Below are 19,165 nucleotides of genomic sequence, written 5' to 3'. Positions count from 1 at the left end.
ACACATTACTTTTGTCATATTGCTTTTTGCATGAACATGTAGTTGACATTGTATTTGTGGCAAAGCCACTGTTCATAATTCTTTCATACATGTCACTCTTGATTCATTGCATATCCCGGTACACCGTCGGAGGCATTCATATAGAGTCATATTTTGTTCTAAGTATCGAGTTGTAATTGTTGAGTTGTAAGAAAAAATAAAAGTGTGATGATCATCATTATTAGAGCATTGTCCCAGTGAGGAAAGGATGATGGAGACTATGATTCCCCCATAAGTCGGGATGAGACTCCGGACGAAAAAAAGGAGTGGCCATAAAAGAAAAAAAAAGAGAAAGGGCCCAAATAAAAAAAATATGAGAGAAAAAGAGAGAAGGGACAATGCTACTATCCTTTTTCCACACTTGTGCTTCAAAGTAGCACCATGATCTTCATGATAGAGAGTCTCATATGTTGTCACTTTCATATACTAGTGGGAATTTTTCATTATAGAACTTGGCTTGTATATTCCAATGATGGGCTTCCTCAAAAGTGCCCTAGGTCTTAGTGAGCAAGCAAGTTGGATACACACCCACTTAGTTTCTTTTGTTGAGCTTTCATATACTTATAGCTCTAGTGCATCCGTTGCATGGCAATCCCTACTCACTCACATTGATATCTATTGATGGGCATCTCCATAGCCCGTTGATATGCCTAGTTGATGTGAGAATATCTTCTCCTTTTTGTCTTCTCCACAACCACCATTCTATTCCACCTATAGTGCTATGTCCATGGCTCACGCTCATGTATTGCGTGAAAGTTGAAAAAGTTTGAGATTACTAAAGTATGAAACAATTGCTTGGCTCATCATCGGGGTTGTGCATGATTAAATACTTTGTGTGATGAAGATAGAGCATAGCCAGACTATATGATTTTGTAGGGATAACTTTCTTTAACCATGCTATTTTGAGAAGACATGATTGCTTTAATTTATATGCTTGAAGTATTATTACCTTTATGTTAATATGAACTTTTGTCTTGAATCTTTCGGATCTGAATATTCATGCCACAATTAAGAAGATTCACATTGAAATTATGCCAAAGTATCACTCCGCATCAAAAATTCTTTTTTATCATTTACCTACTCAAGGACGAACAGGAATTAAGCATGGGGATGCTTGATACGTCTCCAACGTATCTATAATTTTTGATTGCTCCATGCTACTTTATCTACTGTTTTGGACTATGTTGGGCTTTATTTTCCACTTTTATATTATTTTTGGGACTAACCTATTAACCGGAGGCCCGGCCCAGAATTGCTGTTTTTTTTTGCCTATTTTAGTATTTTGAAGAAACAGAATATCAAACGGAGTCCAAACGGAACGAAACCTTCGGGAACGTGATTTTCTCACCGAACGTGATCCAGGAGACTTGGGCCCTACTCCAAGAAGTGCCGGAGGTGGTCACGAGAGTGGAGGGTGCCCCCCCTGGGCGCGCCCCCTGCCTTGTGGGCCTCTGTTGCTCCACCGACGTACTCCTTCCTCCTATATAACCTACGTACCCCCATCAGATCAAATATGGAGCCAAAAACCTAATTCCACCGCCGCAACTTTCTGTATCCGCGAGATCCCATCTTGGGGCCTGTTCCGGAGCTTCGCCGGAGAGGGCATCTACCACGGAGGGCTTCTACATCAACACCATAGCCTCTCTGATAAAGTGTGAGTAGTTTACTTCAGACCTTCGGGTCCATAGCTAGTAGCTAGATGGCTTCTTCTCTCTTTTTGGATCTCAATACAATGTTCTCCCGCTCTCTTGTGGAGATCTATTCGATGTAATCTTCTTTTTGCGGTGTGTTTGTTGAGACCGATGAATTGTGGGTTTATGATCCAGCTTATCTATGAATAATATTTGATTCTTCTCTGAATTCTTTTATGTATGATTGAGTTATCTTTGCAAGTCTCTTTGAATTATCTGTTTGGTTTGGCCAACTAGATTGGTAGTTCTTGCAATGGGAGAAGTGTTTAGCTTTGGGTTCAATCTTGTGGTTTCCTTACCCAGTGACAGAAAGGGTTGCAAGGCACGTATTGTATTGTTGCCATCGAGGATAACAAGGTGGTTTTTTTTATCATATTCCATGAATTTATCCCTCTACATCATGTCATCTTGCTTAAGGCGTTACTCTGTTTTAACTTAATACTCTAGATGCATGCTGGATAGCGGTCGATGAGTGGAGTAATAGTAGTAGATGCAAAATCGTTTCGATCTACTTGTCTCGGACGTGATGCCTATATACATGATCATACCTAGATAATCTCATAATTATTCACTTTTCTATCAATTGCTCAACAGTAATTTGTTCACCCACCGTAGAATACTTATGCTCTTGAGAGAAGCCACTAGTGAAACCTATGGCCCCGGGGTCTATTCTCATCATATCAATCTCCATTACTTTATTACTTGCTTTGTTTTTACTTTGCCTTTTTCTTTTTACTTTGCATCTCTATATCAAAAATACCAAAAATATTATTTATCATCTCTATCAGATCTCACCCTCGTAAGTGACCGTGAAGGGATTGACAACCCCTAATCGCGTTGGTTGCGAGTAGCTATCGTTTTGTGTAGGTACGAGGGACTCCTGCGTGATCTCCTACTGGATTGATACCTTGGTTCTCAAAAACTGAGGGAAATACTTACGCTACTTTACTGCATCATCCTTTCCTATTCGGGGAAATCCAACGCAGTGCTCAAGAGGTAGCACTTGGCAGCCTTCTTTGTCCTTGTCTTCTCCTTCTTTGCTTGTGATTGCATAGAAGATGGTTCATCTTCATCCATAACCACTTGGTTGTCCTCAAACTCTGGATAGATAGGCATGTATTCCTTGTCCAACAAGTATGTGCCAGTGCCCATCTTGGAGTTAATCAGCTCCTGGATCTATGGGGCATACCCACATCTTCTCTTCTGGTCTGCAGCTGTCCTCTTGATAGTTTCAACAATGAGGCTCATGACCTTGAACTTTTGAGGCACATCAAATAAGTGTAGCAGATTGATAGCATGGCCTCTGATCATGTTATGATCACCTAACTTGGGCAAAAGTGTGTGCCTGAGGATCCAATTGATGGTTGGCAGTCCTGACAGAAGGTAATGTACAGATCCAAACTTGTGTGTTTCAACAACAGCATCTGGGATCTCCTTGTACATGTGTGCCATAGTGTTGTGATCCATCTTCTTCTTGGCACAGACATCCAAGTCATCCTCTTTCTCCTTAGGTGCATTGATCAGATTGGCCCATTCTTCAATAGTAGATTGGTACCTTGTACCTTCAGACATCCATACTATCCTGCCATCTGGATAGAAGTGTGATGTGGAGTAGAATTGCATTATGAGTTCATCATTCCACTTGGTGAGCTTATGCCCAACAAATTTATCCACTCCACAACCCTTGAAACTGTCAAACACACCAGGATAGTGTTCTTCATTTTCCTTGATATATTTCCAGTCCACCCATCTCATATCACAGACTATTGGTTTCTTGTCCAGCAGCATTGTCTCATAGAAATCCCGTTGTTCCTTTGTATGGAACCTGTAGTCCACAACAGTTCTCCTCCTGACTGCATAAGGATCAGTCAACCTCCACTGTCTGAGTCCTGATTCTTTCTCAGCTTCATGTTCTTAGCAACAAGATGAGCATCCTGATCTGGAATTTTAGGCTTCAACTTTCTCAGGACATGCTCTTCATCTTCTTCCTCTTCGGCAACAACTTCAGGCACTGGGGCCTTGTTCTTCTCAGCAGCTGGAATGTTCCTGGTATTCCTCTTTGGTGCAGTCTTGGGCTTGGAAGCAGCCTTGGGTGCTTCTTTGGGCTTTGATGAAGCAGCCCCTGACCTGATGGCATCACCCATAAGCTTCTGAGCTTTGGGAGCTGGTGCAGCAGCTTCTTCTTCTTCCTCTTCCATCATGGAAGGCTTTCCAACAACCCTGGCCATGGTCTTCTTGACCCTTTCCTTCCTCTTCTTTTCAGTCACTTCTGGCTCCTTGGGTTCTGATCTCTCAGTTTCCTGAGTTGATGCTCTGACTTTCAACATAGGAGTCCTCTTGGCAAGGACTTTCCTGTTCAAACCAGGCTTGGTGGTTGCAGCTGTGCCATATTCCTTCTTGAGCACTTTCCTGGATGTGGCTTCATCCTCTTCTGCCACATAGTCTTCATCCTCAGAGTCTGAGGTTTTCTTCTTCCTGTTCCTGGTGGCAGCTTTGGGTAAGTTGCTTGGGGTGCTCCTGCTGCCCTCATCTGAGGAACTAGAGGGACTAGTGCCCTCACTCATAGGAACCTGCTCCTCTTCCCTGTTCTGGCTGTCACTCTGATCAGACATGTTGCAAACACTGACAGCTGACCCTGTGAATAGATATAGATGAGATAGAGGGGATGAGCATCACAAAATACTGAGGTTTTTGCAAAAGAATGAGTCAAAACTTAGTTTTAGTTTTCCACAGAAAGCATTTCGGATCTACCAATTTGTAAACTCGGTGATACCGAAGTAGCTTTAGGAACCTAAACTAGTGAACTCGGTCAGACCGAGTCACAGTTCGGTGGCACCAAGACTGCTAGGGTTTCACAAAGTTCTGAACTCGGTCACACCAATTAGCAATTCTCGGTCAGACCGAGAATCACATGTGCAATGGCCTTGGCCAAATTGGTGGAACCGATTTCTATAACTCGGTGGGTCCGAGATGGTTTCGGCGAAAACCTAACCCTAAATTTTCAATCCAAACCTAATCTAAGGATTGTTTTGACTAGATGAGATAGTTTCAATCGTGGCAAGATTCATGGCGAACACAATGTGCTAGGAATCAGATAGGGATAGCACAGTGATCAAGTCCATACCCTAGCTCGGCGATGGACTCGCTACGGCGGCAACGGCAGAGTTGATTCCCGTTTACGGCGGCGGAGACCAGCGACGGGAGGCGGCTGGCAACAAGGAGGACGATCCGGAGACCCTAGAGGCAGAGCGGGCTGAGCGCGGGCGAAATGTTCGGAGAAAATTTCCAAAATTTTGCCCGTGGGTATATATAGCCCGACCCTGTCGGTGTGACCGAGTGGAACAACTCGGTGGCACCGAGATGCATTACTGCAAGCAGTTACTGCAACTCAGTGAGACCGAAACGTTCAAATCGGTTGCACCGAGATTGAAAACCTAGATCGACTTAGTGATCTCGGTATGACCGAAATGGAAGAATCGATCAGACCAAAACACACAAAGAAGTTTTGGAAGTTTAAGTACATGACGAATCGGGGACTCCGAGTGCTCCTCACACAAAGTGGTTCGAATCTGACTTGATCAGATTTTGTGATGTAGCATGAATAGAGTTTGAGACAAGAAAAGCATAGATAGCTAGAGATGGTTCTTAGGCATTCTTGTCCATCCACTTGGTAAAAGAAAAGGAAATAAACCAAGCAAGACTACAAGTGGATGTCCTCGAATGAGTGAAATATGCAACCAACATGCTCACACAATAAAATGACAAATGAAATATGTGGCAAAGCACGCACACCCAATTCTAGCATCTATCAAGCAATTGGCGATGACTAGGTCATCTATATATGAGTATATTGACTTAGGAGTCAAATGAGAACATTTGATCATATGTCATACTCATCGTTTAAGCTCAAGTGGGGTTACCACTTTTACATAATGCATTGATGTGTTCACACCATTAGAGTTACTTTAACTCAATTCTTAGAGTAAAGCTCCCCCTAGATGTGAGATCCCCCCTTAGAGGGATGAACTAACCTTGGGTTTTGTCGATGATGACTTCATGTAGGTGTTGAAGATGTGGACGCTCAATGTTGATGTAGATCATTTGGAGCAATCCTTTGGAGTGAGTTGCACTTTCAATACCTACACGGGTTAGTCCCACAAGGAACAAACAAGGATATCCATAGACATAGAGTGATGCACATACAAAATGATGCCTATGAAAGCATTAGGTTACCTTGTCCCTTGTCTTACCAACAAGAGGGTTTGTGACTCCATGAACTAGTGCAAGATGTGGAAGTTGATTGCACTTGTCCTTGCCAAAATGATATGAGTGAAGTATGTTGGTGGAGTCACCCTCAAGAACTCTCTAGTTCTTCTTCTTCGGGGTCCACACCATGTTGATGAGAATCCTTGGAGTTGTAGTCGTACTTGATGAAGTAGAACTTGACGTAGTCTTGAGAACCCACTTGATCAAGGCCTTGGGAGCTTCTTCAAATGCATCAATCTCCTCTTGAAGTTCATCCTTGCCTTTTTGCTTGTGGTCTTGTGGTGGAAGATCATCTTGAGCTTGTGTCCCTTTGAAGGAAGTAGGATCATACTTCTCTTGTTGAGGAACAAACTTCGTCTTGGGGTATTTATCTTCTTCCCACTCAACTCCATTGGCATTGAACTTTCGTTCAAAACCAACACCTTGATTCTTCCGGTGCCTTCCTTGCTTGCGTAATATTTCCTTGAATTGCTTACTCCCGGCAAGACTCTTGTAAACACCTTTATCTATAATTCCCTTCAATAAACTATTTTATTGCTCAAGTGTAACTTGGATAAGAGAATCATTAGTGGAATCAAGAGAACTACTAGAAGCAACAACATTGGATTTAGCACGATTTTTGTTACTACTAGAGGAAGAATCCTTCTTGTTCTTGTTACTAGACTTGACTTGAGGCATGTAAGTAGATAAGAGTAAACGCTTGGCAATGTAAGAAGAACTTTTCTTGCGAAGATCATCATTGATTTCCTTTAAGAACTCATGCTCTTGCCCAAGGTTGAGCTTTTCAAAGCGTAACTTCTCATGAGTCCTTAAAAGTTCTCGATGATCCCCTAAGATAGTTTCATGAGCTAACTTAAGAGTGTTTAGTTCTTTAGTTAGGAGCTCAATTTTCTCCTTATCATCATCATTCGTTTTATCTTGATTAGCATGATTAATTGACGTTTCATCATAGTATTCATCACTAGAGTTGTCAATAAGTAAATCATCATCACCTAGCAAGTCATCTTCATCACTATTGAAATCAACATACTCGAGGTGTGTTACCTTTGGGCCTTTAGCCATGAAGCATCTTCCAATTCCTTCATTTGGTGAGTCAAATATGTCGTAGGAGTTGGTTGACACAAGTGCTAGACCGGCAACACCTTCATCTTGAGTATGTTCAGAGTCGGAGTGATAGCTTCTCTCGGAGTGATGTTCGGAGTCGGAACCAGATACCCATTCACCAACATGAGCTTGATGTCTTCGTTTTGTGTAGCTCCTTGATGACTTGTCCTTCCTTTCCAAATCTTTGCTTCTCCGGGATGTTCTTCGTTCATAACGATCATCTCTACTCCTTCTCTCTCTTTGCGGTGATTCTTCTCTTTTACTTCTCCTCTTGGGTGATTCTTCTCTTCTTTTGTAGGGAGCCGTACACTCATTGGAGTAGTGTCCGGGTCTTCCACAGTTGTAGCAATTTCGCTCTCGACTAGAAGATCTTTTATCATTGTAGGACCTTGACTTCGAACTTCTTTCCTTGCTTATACTCTTGTAGAATTTGTTGAAGTTATTCACCATTAGGCTCAATTCTTCATTGAAGGTTTGTTTCTCACTTGATGATGTGGGAGCTTCACATGAGGCTTTGTAAGCACCACTTGACTTGTTGTGCAGCTCCTCCTTATCCTTGAGGACATCTCATGAGCAACAATTCTTCCAATGACCTCCGTTGGCTTTAGATTCTTGTAATTGGGCATCATTTGGATCAATGTGCACACGGTATCATATTTTCCATCCAAGGCTCGTAGGATCTTCTTGATGATGAATTTGTCGGTCATCTCTTCGCTTCCTAAGCCGGCAATCTCATTTGTGATGAGAGCAAGCCTAGAGTACATTTCAGCGACGCCTTCACCATCCTTCATCTTGAACTTGTCAAGTTGACTTTGAAGCACATCCAATTTGGATTCCTTGACGGAGTCGGTACCTTCGTGCATATCAATCAAAGTGTCCCAAATTTCCTTTGCATTCTCAAGACGGCTGATTTTGTTGAATTCTTCGGGGCACAATCCGTTGAAGAGGATATCACAAGCTTGAGCGTTGTATTGCAACATCTTCAACTCTTCTGCGCTAGCTTCACGGTTCGGTTCTCTCCCATCAAAGAATTCACCTTGCAAGCCAATACACACAATAGCCCAAACGGCGGGGTTATGTCCAAGAATATGCATTTTCATCTTATGCTTCCAACTAGCAAAATTAGTACCATAAAAGTAAGGACCTCTATGGTGGTAGTTTCCCTTGATAGACGCCATACTCTCCTAGGTTGTGAAACCAAGGCTATGACCACCAAAAGCTATGGAAATCAAAGCAAACGGAGACCAAAGCTCTCATACCACTTGTAGGATCAGAAGTATCTGTAGAGGGGGGTGATTAGACTACTTGACCAAATAAATACTTAACCTTTTCCCAATTTTAGTCTTTGGCGGATTTTAGCAAACTTAGCACAAGTCAAGCAATCTTAACATAATTCAAGAAAGCATGCAAAGAGTATATGAGCAGCGGAAAATAAAGCATGCAACTTGCAAGTATGTAAAGGGAAGGGTTTGGAGAATTCAAACGCAATTTGGAGACACAGTGATTTTTGAGCCGTGGTTCTGATAGGTCGTGCTATCGTACATCCACGTTGATGGAGACTTCAACCCACGAAGGGTAACGGCTGCGCGAGTCCACGGAGGGCTCCACCCAAGAAGGGTCCACGAAGAAGCAACCTTGTCTATCCCACCATGGCCGTCGCCCACGAAGGACTTGCCTCACTAGCGGTAGATCTTCACGAAGAAGGCGATCTCCTTGCCCTTACAAACTCCTTGGTTCAACTCCACAATCTTGTCGGAGGCTCCCAAGTGACACCTAGCCAATCTAGGAGACACCACTCTCCAAGAAGTAACAAATGGTGTGTTGATGATGAACTCCTTGCTCTTGTGCTTCAAATGATAGTCTCCCCAACACTCAACTCTCACTCACAGGATTTGGATTGGGTGGAAAGAAGGTTTGAGTGGAAAGCAACTTGGGGAAGGCTAGAGATCAAGATTCATATGGTAGGAATGGGATATCTTAGTCTCAACACATGAGTAGGTGGTTCTCTCTCAGAAATGGTAAGTTGGAAGTGTAGGTTTGTTCTGATGGCTCTCTCCATGAATGAAGAGGAGGTGGAGGGGTATATATAGCCTCCACACAAAATCTAACTGTTACACACAATTTACCAATCTTGGTGGGACCGAATCAAGAAACTCGGTCTAACTGATTCAGTAAACCTAGTGACCATTAGGGTTTTCGGTGGGACCGACATGCAACTCGGTAGGACCGATATGGTTAGGGTTAGGGCATAACGTAATCTCGGTGAGACCAATCACACAAACTTGGTGAGACCAATTTTGGTAATAAGCTAACTAGAGAGTTGGTCAGGTAAACTCGGTGGGACCGGTTCGCTCATTTCAGTGGGACCGAAATGTTATGAAAGGGAAACAAAGAGTTTACATTGCAATTTCGGTGGGACCGATCGCTCATCTCGTTGGTACCAAAATGTTACGAAGGGAAACATAGAGATTACAATCCCATCTCGATGAGACCGAGATCCCTATCGGTGAGACCGATTTGCCTGGGGTTTGTGGCAGTGGCTATGACATCTGAACTCGGTGGCGCCGGATAGAAAGAATCGGTGGGGCCGAGTTGGACTTTAGGTTTAGGTCATATGTGGATGTGGGAAAGTAGTTGAGGGTTTTGGAGCATATCACTAAGCACTATGAAGCAAGAACCTCATTAAGCAACACCTCATCCCTCCTTGATAGTATTGGCTTTTCCTATAGACTCAATGTGATCTTGGATCACTAAAATATAAAATGTAGGGTCTTGAGCTTGAAGCTTGAGCCAATCCTTTTATCCTTAGCATTTTGAGGGGTCCACTTTTCTCATCCATGCCATGCCATTCATTGAGCTTTCCTGAAATATTTGTCTTGGAATGGTGTTAGCTCAATGAGCTATATGTTGTTAGGAATTACCAAAACCACCTAGGGATAGTTGCACTTTCAGCGCCCCCCAAGCCCAATCCAAACTGGGTGGGGGGTCGGCCCCCCTTTCCTTCCTCCCTCTCCCCCCTTCCTTCTCTCCTAGTCCAACTAGGGAAGGGGGGAATCCTACTCCCGGTGGGAGTAGGACTCCTCCAGGGCGCGCCATAGAGGGCTAGACCTCCCCCTCCTCCACTCCTTTATATATGGGGGAGGGGCACCCCATAGACACACAAGTTGACATTGTTTAGCCGTGTGCGGTGCCCCCCTCCACTGTTACACACCTCGGTCATATCGTCGTAGTGCTTAGGCGAAGCCCTGCGCCAGTAACTTCATCATCACCGTCACCACGCTGTTGTGCTGACGAAACTCTCCCTCGGCCTCAACTGGATCAAGAGTACGAGGGTCGTCCCCGAGTTGAACGTGTGCTGATCACGGAGGTGCCGTACGTTCGGTGCTAAGATCGGTCGGATCATGAAGACATACGACTACATCGACCGCATTGTCATAATGCTTCCGCTTTCGGTCTACGAGGGTACGTGGACACACTCTCCTCTCTCATTGCTATGCATCACATAGATAGATCTTGCGTGATCGTAGGATTTTTTTGAAATTACCGCGTTCCCCAACAACCACAACTCCACGGGTGTCCCTCTTCGACTCACCCAACGAGAACGTCACCGCCAAGTGCCTCATGGCAAAATCCACCAACAAGGTGTTTGCTTCCAGTGGGGGGTCATGGTTGCTCGATGGTGGAGCCACAAATCATATGACCGGAAGCAAGGACTTGGTGGTGGACGTGCACACGATTCCATCTATGCCCACCAATGTCGAGTGGGGTGATGCCTCGTCTTCCAAGGTATTGGGTCTTGGCAAGGTTGTCATTTCTCATGATCTCACGATCGAGAAAGTCATGCTTGTTGAGTACCTTGCATACAATTTACTTTCCGTTCGTCACTCATGGACTTTGCCACATTCTTTGATATTGATACTATGGCCCCTCTTGTGGAGCAAGACTCTTAAAGTAGCCTTTGTTGGGCATGTCAAGAACGGTCTTTATGCGATTAACTTTTCGGAGCGACCCACTAAGACCGCGACATGCCTAATGGCTAAAGTTGATGTGGGATGGCTTTGGCATCACCATTTAGCCCATGTCAATATGAGATCTTTGCAAAGTATTCTCAAGGGGGGCCATGCCCGTGGACTAACAAATGTTAGTTTTGCTAAAGATCGTGCTTGCAGTGCTTGTATCGAAGGAAAGTTACATGAGAAGGCTCACCCTCCCATGACTATCAACTACTCGAAGAGACCCTTGGAGCTACTTCACATGATCTCTTTGGGCCTCCATCCTTTGATAGTCTTGGGGGTATAAATTAGTGATTGTTGATGATTATTCAAGATACACTTGGGTATATTTCTTCAAAAGGAAGAGTGAAACTCAACAAACCGGCATCGTGCAAATGAAGGTCAACATCAACACAATGCAAAGATCTTGACAATAAGAAGTGACAACGGCACCTAGTTCAAGAACTACACCTTGGATGAGTTCCTTAGTGATGAGGGGATCAAGCAACAATATTCAGCACCTTACACCCCTCAATAAAATGGTGTAGCAGAGAGGAAGGACCGGACGTTGATGGATGCGGCAAGGACCATGATGGCGGAGTTCAAGTCTCCCTACAACTTTTGGGCCAAAGCCATCAACACTGCTTGTCATGCATCCAATCGGCTCTATCTCCACAAGTGCTTGAACAAGACTCCATATGAGATACTTACCGGTAACAAGCCCAACCTCAAGTACTTCTGGGTGTTCGGTTGTAAGTGTTTCATTCTCAAGAAAGGTGTTCGTTTGTCTAAATTTGAGGCTAGAGCTCATGAGGGAATATTTGTTGATTATGCTACAAACTCTCATGCTTACCGTGTCCTCAACAAGTCCACGGGACTCATTGAGGAGACGTGTAATGTGGAGTTTGACGAGAATAACGGCTCCCAAGTGGAGCAAAGTGTTACTTGTGATGTAGGTGATGAAATTCCTCCCCAAGCCATAAGAAGAATGGGTGTTGGTCATATCCTACCCATTGAGGAGCCCCTTGTGTCCGAAGGGGAAGGACAATGCTCCACTCAAGTGGAGCCATCACCAACCCAAGACCCACACGCTTTTGAAGAACAAAGTGAAGGCTCTCAATCAAGTGAACAAGATCAAGGGCAAGATCGACCTCAGGATGGTGGTGAGCCACCAAGTGATGCCCAAGGTCAAGTTCTCCCTTCCGAGCAAGTTCAAGATCAAGAACAAGCTCAAGACGATGCTCAAGATGATCAAGTTTCCACTCCTCGTCTCACACCTGAGGAGGAATTGGAGTGTCGAGCTGCTAAGATTGCATCCAAGCTCACAACCAAAGATCATCTCATGACGAATGTGCTTGGAAGCTTAAGAAAGGGGGTAAGCACTCGTAGACAATTAGCAAACTATTGTGAACATCACGCGTTTGTTTCTTGTGTCGAACCCCAAAAGGTCTATGAAGCGCTCGAGGATCCGGATTGGCTCAATGCCATGCATGAAGAACTCAACAACTTCGAGCACAACAAGGTGTGGAGATTGGTGCCAAGGCCAACAGGGAACTATAATGTCATTGGAACCAAGTGGATATTCAAGAACAAGCAAGATGCTCAGGGGATTATTGTTCGCAACAAGGCTCGTTTGGTAGCACAAGGCTACTCCCAAGTCGAGGGTATCGACTACGGTGAAACCTTTGCTCCCGTTGCTCACCTTGAATCTATTTGTTTGTTGATTGCTTATGCTTCTCATCATAACTTCAAGTTGCAACAAATGGATGTGAAGAATGCTTTTCTTAATGGTCCTATTAATGAGTTGGTGTATGTCAAACAACCCCCGGGGTTCGAGGATCCCTATTTCCCCGATCATGTGTACCAACTCGACAAGGCACTCTATGGCCTTAAACAAGCCCCACGTGCATGGTATGAGCACCTTACCGAGTTGTTGCAAGATCGTGGGTTTGAAATTGGGAAAATCGACCCCACTCTTTTTACTAAGAAGGCCAAAGGGGAGTTGTTTGTATGCCAACTATATGTTGACGATATTATCTTTGGTTCCCCTAACAAAGCTTTTAATGAGGAATTTGCCGCACTCATGACCTCAAAGTTCAAGATGTCCATGATGGGAGAGTTGAAGTTCTTTCTTGGGTTCGAAATCAAGCAAAGAAGAGAAGGCACCTTCATCAACCAAGCCAAATACACTCAAGACATGCTCAAGAGATTCAAGCTAAGTGATTTCAAGCCGGCTTCCACTCCAATGCCCGTCAAATGCCAACTTGACATTGATCCCAATGGTAAAGCGGTGGATCAAAAGGTATATCGCTCCATGATTGGCTCCTTGCTTTACCTATGTGCATCTAGACCGGATATCATGTTGAGTGTGGGAATTTGTGCACGGTTTCAAGCTGCACCTAAGGAAAGCCACCAGGTGGTGGTTAAGCGAATCTTTCGATATTTGGCTCATACCTCAAACTTTGCCTTATGGTACCCAAGAGAAGCCAACTTCAACCTTTTGCTATTCAGACTCAGATTGGGTGGGAGACAGAGTGGATAGGAAGTCCACCTCTGGAGGGTGCCAATTCACTGGTTGCTCTTTGGTGAGTTGGTCTTCTAAGAAGCAAAGTTGTGTGTCTCTCTCGTCCACCGAAGCGGAGTATGTGGTTGTTGGTAGTTGTTGTGCTCAAATTCTATGGATGAGGCAAACTTTGAAGGATTACGGTGTCACTTTTGACGAAGTGCCTCTTTTGTGTGACAATGAAAGTGCCATCAAGATCTCTCTCAACCCGGTGCAATACTTCAAGACGAAGCATTTTGAGATTCGGTATCACTTCATCCGGGATCACATTAGGCGAGGGGAGATCAAGCTCCAGTATGTCAACACTCGTGATAACCTTGCATATATTTTCACGAAGCCCTTGGATGAAGCAAGATTTCGCGAGTTAAGGCATGCGCTAAATATCATTGATTCGAGCAATGTAGTTTGAACCCTTGTACACCCCACCATACTCAACTTAATATCTTGTTTAGGTGTAGGCATGGACATAGGGGGAGTGTTGTTATCTCCATGAACTCTCCCTCCCCCCATTATGCATAAATTGATCGACTCTTTCACATTAGCCATTCTTGATGGTACTTGTGCTTCAAAGATGAGTTTTGGTCATGAGCCCAAGGATAATTCTTCACGATGCCATACCAATTGACTCAAACATAGGTGCCTTCAGCCACCGCCCTCTCCTCTAGAGAGGTTTTGTTTGTGCTTGTTCCTTGTTGCATTTTGCCTTATTGTTGTGCCGTGTTTGTGTTTGCGTTGCGTCGTGTGTGTGTGCGCGGTTGCGTGTCCAGTCGCTTGAAGGTTTTTGTGCAAAGATCGTGTTTCTCTGTTTTGTCGAAATGAGCACTTTCTTGGGTCTACGGTACTACCACGGCAAGCCACGGTACTACTGCAGGAGAAGAGCACGGTACTACCGCTTCCATCGCGACAGTAATTTTTTACTACCACTGGAAGAGCGGTACTAGCGCCCTGTGTGCGGTACTTCCGCCTAGGTGGTACTACCACGATGACCCGCGGTACTACCATGCCGTCACGAGCGGGTGGGGGTCAAGTGCGGGCAGGGGGAGTTTCAACTCCCCCATACCCATTCAACCCAGTTTCCCCACTCCGTCTCTCTCTCTCTCTCTCTCTCTCTCTCTCTCTCTCTCTCCTGCCCAAGAACGACGCCGGAGGACCTCGCCGGATCTCCGCCTCCGGCCGCTCTTCTCGCATTTCGACCAGTGGGATTGATCCCCACCTCGCCCTCTTGCCATGGAACAAGGTTTCTACCCGTATCCCTCTCTCCTTGCCTCGTAGTTTTTGCTTCTAGGTTTTTGGGGAGATGCATGTTGTTCTTGAGATTTTAGGCCAAATATTTGCAAGAGAAGGATGTAGGAGAGTAGTAGTGTAGTAGATATGCTATTTGGAATGTTGCCACACAGTATTTTTGATCAACCGTAGTACCGATCCAAAGTTGTGGATGTGCCTAGATCCGTTTCGTGCCGGATTGGATTCCAAGCGGTACTACCGCACCTCCCGTGCGGTACTACCGCTCTGGCTGCATCCGCCTCGCACGGTACTACCGTTCCTCTGGAGCGGTACTACCGCTCGGGGCGCAGAAGTAAAATTTTACTTCCGCTCCGGGCGCGTTACTACCGCGGCTAGAGCAGAAGTAAATTTTTTACTTCCGCTTAGTGGTGAGGTACTACCGTTTACTTTGAAGCTACCTTGTTGCAACTTCCCAATCTTATGTCTACGTGTTTCGTTTGTTTTGGTTGTGGTCTTTGCATTGATCCTTCTCGTTTCTCTCGTGTGTTCTTGTATTGTGTGTCATAGGTAGTGGCTCCAATGTCCATCGCTCGAACCCAAGCCGCGACACAAGCTCCAAGCATCTACGCAATCAAGAAGCACCGGAGGGCTCCAATGCCCAACACCATAGTGTCAAGAAGACCGCTCAGAGGTACAAGGAGCCAGTTCTTGTCATGGATGAGATACCTCTGTCTGAGTTCATCATTCGAAGGAGGATCAATCCCTATGTGAACCCTCGTGAGAATGTTAGAGGGAATGAGTTGTTCTGGACCAAGCAGCAGAATCTCATATACATCGATGTGATCAAGTCCAAGCACAACCTCTATGTCCCAATGCAGTGGATTGATATGCCCCATATGAGGAAGAACCGGGACTACTTTGGTGAGACACTGGACTTGGTGGAGCAGTTTGGCATTGAAGACTTCATCACATTCCATATGGAGTTTGACCCGGAGATCATGGCATAGTTCTTTGCCTCTGTTCACTTCCACACAGATGGGGAGCGGACTATGTCTTGGATGACCAATGGGAAGAAGTTGTCTGCTACCTAGAAGGAATTCATGAAGCTATTGAATGTCCGTGATGAAGGGCCTGATGTGCCCGTAGGTGCCTGCCCTCACGGCAACGCCGAGTCAGCCAACAAGGACAAGCTTATGCCATTTCTTGTGGAGAAGAATCTACCCAATGGCTCTCAATCTTGGGTGCTCAACCCCTTCCTCGATGTCATGCACCAAATCTTCCGCAACACCCTCTTTCCACGCGTCGGTGACAAAGATAAGGTGCACGCTTATCTCATGGATATGATGCTTCTGTGTGAGGAGGCGCATCAGCATGCTGCCCAGCCTCTGCACATCTCTCATATCATGTGGAATGAGCTCAAGTTTGCAGTCTACAACCGCAAAGGTCCCATCTATGGTCCATACTTGCACCTCCTGATCTCGAAGACTTGGGACAAGATGTTTCCGGAGGAAGACTTTTCTGCTCCAAACTGGGTTCGCCACGAGCCTAGCAGGCTGCATCTGAAGAACAAGTGGGCCACTACCACTACCAGGGCTGAGGCTGAGGCTGCTAGGATGAATGTGGATGAGGACGAGGTTGAGGAGGAGGAGGAGGAGGCTGAGGACAGTTCTGCTGGGTATGCTCCTCCATCTACTGAGCCCTCTTGGGCTAAGAAGTTGAAGGCCAAGATGAAGACCCCGTTCTGTATGCAAGCCAAGGGGCAGTACATGACCTACGTTGCTTCCAAGGAGAGTCGCCAGCGCGACAAGAGGATCTTGATGACTTTCGGTGAGATTGTGGAGAGCGGGTCAGAGGTGAACATCACTCCGGAGGCTGAATGGATAGCCAAGCAGGGCTATTAGTGGATCGAGTCAGAGGAGGAGACCATCCCAGCTGCAGAGTCTGATGAGGAGCGTGCTGAGTGATCTATGCAGAGGATGCTACCAATTATGTCGTAGATGTCCTCTCTGCCTTTTTGGTGTCTCGATGCCAAAGGGGGAGAGATAGTAGGATTTGCGTTCGTGTCGTCTCTGTGTTTTCGTTTCGTTGGACCTTCATTTGTGTTGCTTTGCTTTGGTGTGTGTTCACGAGACCTGCTGATACGTCTCTGTCGTATCTATAACTTTTTATTGTTCCATGCCAATATTCTTCAACTTTCATATACTTTTGGCAACTTTTTATACTATTTTGGGGACTAACATATTGATCCAGTGCCCAGTGCCAGTTCCTGTTTGTTGCATGTTTTATGTTTCACAGAAAACCAATATCAAACAGAGTCCAAACGGGATAAAAACGGACGGAGAATTATTTTGGAATATTTGGGATTTTCCGGAGGAAGAATCAATGCGAAACGGTGTTCGAGGTGGCCACGAGACAGGGGGGTGTGCCCACACCCCCTGGGCACGCCTGACACTCTCATGGGCCACCCATAAGGCGGTTGATGCCCTTCTTTTGCCGCAAGAAAGCTAATTTTATGAGAAAAATCTGGGCGAAAGATTCACCCCAATCGGAGTTACGGATCTCAGGATATTAAAGAAACGGTGAAGGGGTAGAATCTGAGAATGCAGAAACAGAGAGATAGATCCAATCTCGGAGCGGCTCTCGCCCCTACCACGCCATGGGAGCCAAGGACCAGAGGGGAAACCCTTCTCCCATCTAGGGAGGAGGTCAAGGAAGAAGAAGAAGAAGAAGGGGGGCCCTCTCCCCCTTGCTTCCGGTGGCGCCGGAACGCCGCCGAGGGCCATCATCATCACCGCGATCTACACCAACACCTCCGCCGTCTTCACCAACATCTCCATCACCTTCCCCCATCTATATTCAACGGTCCACTCTCCCGCATCCCGCTGTACCCTCTACTTGAACATGGTGCTTTATGCTTCATATTATTTTCCAATGATGTGTTGCCATCCTATGATGTCTGAGTAGATTTTCGTTGTCCTATCGGTGATTGATGAATTGCTATGCTTGGTTTGAGTTGCATGTTTTATTATTGGTGTTGTCCTATTGTGCCCTCCGTGTCGTGCAAGCGTGAGGGATTCTCGCTGTAGGGTTTGCAATATGTTTATGATTTGCTTATGGTGGGTGGCGTGAGTGAACAGAAGCACAGACCCGAGTAAGTAGGTTGTTTACGTATGGGATAAAAGGGGACTTGATGCTTTAATGCTATGATTGGGTTTTACCTTAATGAATCTTTAGTAGTTGCGGATGCTTGCTAGAGTTCCAATCATAAGTGCATATGATCCAAGTAGAGAAAGTATGTTAGCTTATGCCTCTCCCTCAAATAGAATTGCAATAGTGATTACCGATCTAGTAACATAGTCAATTGCTTAGGGACAATTCCACAACTCCTACCACCACTTTTCCACACTCGCTATATTTACTTTATTGCTTCTTTATCTAAACAGCCCCTAGTTTATGTTTACATGCTCTTTATTATCTTGCAAACCTATCCTATCACACCTACAAAGTACTTCTAGTTTCATCTTTGTTCTAGGTAAAGCGAACGTCAAGCGTGCGTAGAGTTGTATCAGTGGTCGATAGAACTTGAGGGAATACTTATTCTACCTTTAGCTCCTCGTTGGGTTCGACACTCTTACTTATCGAAAACTGTTGCGATCCCCTACACTTGTGGGTTATCACCTGCTACCCTATCATATGGTGTAAGACATATGCACTCTAGCTTACCTGATTGTCTTTCATGCTTAGTAGTGTGAGCCTATGCTATCTTGTGCCCTTTACTTTATGCTTATAAACATTGCCTTGCCTCCATGCTTAGTGTTAGTTGTATTGTTGCAAGGTATGCCTCGTCTATAAAATATAGGTGGAGTGTTGATCCTAGTATGTGTGTCGTGCAGTCCAAAGCATTTATATAGAGTGCACACATCTAGGGGGAGCCTGCCTATATTTTGTAGATGGTGGGTTTTCTTATATTCATATATGTACTCTTATGTGCAAATCCCGTATTGTCATCAATCCACCATAAAGGGGGAGATTGTAAGGGCATATTTCACCCCATGCAGTTTTGGTGATTGATGACAATACTTTTGCGGACTAATCGTATGCTTTGAGCATTTCAGATGTTTAGGCACAAGACAATTTGTTGCCCCTCGAAGCCTAGTGAAGACGGCGTTTCTCTACATTTCTTTTCGGTGGATTTGAGTCGTAGGAAAGTTGTACTATTAAGAGGGGGTCCGCTTTGGAAAGGTTAGGGTGGAATCATCACATACACGCATGTTCCTTTGCACCAC

Source organism: Triticum dicoccoides, chromosome 2B, assembly GCF_002162155.2.
Source record: "Triticum dicoccoides isolate Atlit2015 ecotype Zavitan chromosome 2B, WEW_v2.0, whole genome shotgun sequence".
In the NCBI taxonomy this organism is placed as follows: Eukaryota; Viridiplantae; Streptophyta; class Magnoliopsida; order Poales; family Poaceae; genus Triticum; species Triticum dicoccoides.
The sequence above is the reverse complement of the archived record's forward strand: the minus strand, read 5'-3'. Positions refer to the sequence as shown.